The following is a 733-nucleotide window of genomic DNA, read 5'->3' on the forward strand; positions in this document are numbered from 1 at the left end:
GGGTGGCAGTCTCTCCTCCGGCTACATGGGGCCACCCCGGGGGTGGCACACCGGAGTCCTCCCCTCGATGCTGGTCGCAGGTACCTGTGGAGGACGCCCCATGCAGGGTATCGGTTCAAAGACCCAGAAGGTCGGTGGTGCGACTCCCTGCTGTTCTGCGGCACGGGGCCAGTAACTCCAGTATGGTTGTCTGTGAAACCTCTCGTGCTTGTCTTGAGGTGTGACGCCGAGCGGTAGCCCCGGTGGATGAGAAGCAGTATGACTCTGAGCGGTGGATCACTCGACTCGTGCATCGATGAAGAATGCAGCTAGCTTCGAGAACTAGTTTGAATTGCAGGACACATTGATCATCAACACTTCGAACGCACTTTGCGGCCCCGGGTTATTCCCGGGGCTACACTTGTCTGAGGGTTGTCATGCCTTCCATCTCCCCAGGGGGGTTTGGCTGGAGAGTCGAGGGAGCCCACCCCGAGCCTGGAAGCCCGTCCAAGGATGGGAGGAAGCAGGCACGCATCCGGCCCACCCCCCAGAGGCTGTTGGTAGCACCACCGGGCTGCCCTCCTGGGGCAGAGCCTGATGCCCGCCCGGGCCGCATCGGCTGTCCTCCATCTGGAAGTCCAGGGGGGGGTGGGCGCACGGGGGTTCATGGGGAGGGGGAGAGGTCTGCCTGTCCATCTGCCCCCCGAGGCCCCCACCGTCCCCCCCAGTGACCCCGCTCGGAACGTGACCTCCG

General features: G+C 64.0%; 1 non-coding gene across 1 annotated transcript; it reads left to right on the forward strand.

The window, feature by feature from the left end:
- The first annotated feature begins 260 nt into the window (after positions 1–260).
- On the forward strand, positions 261–414 carry LOC122814529. The gene has a single exon (XR_006366793.1). It is a non-coding gene; the product is annotated as a 5.8S ribosomal RNA (ribosomal RNA).
- Positions 415–733: the final 319 nt, after the last annotated feature.

The sequence above is a fragment of the Protopterus annectens genome, chromosome 10.part0 (assembly GCF_019279795.1).
Source record: "Protopterus annectens isolate FY-2018-M chromosome 10.part0, PAN1.0, whole genome shotgun sequence".
NCBI lineage: Eukaryota > Metazoa > Chordata > Ceratodontiformes > Protopteridae > Protopterus > Protopterus annectens.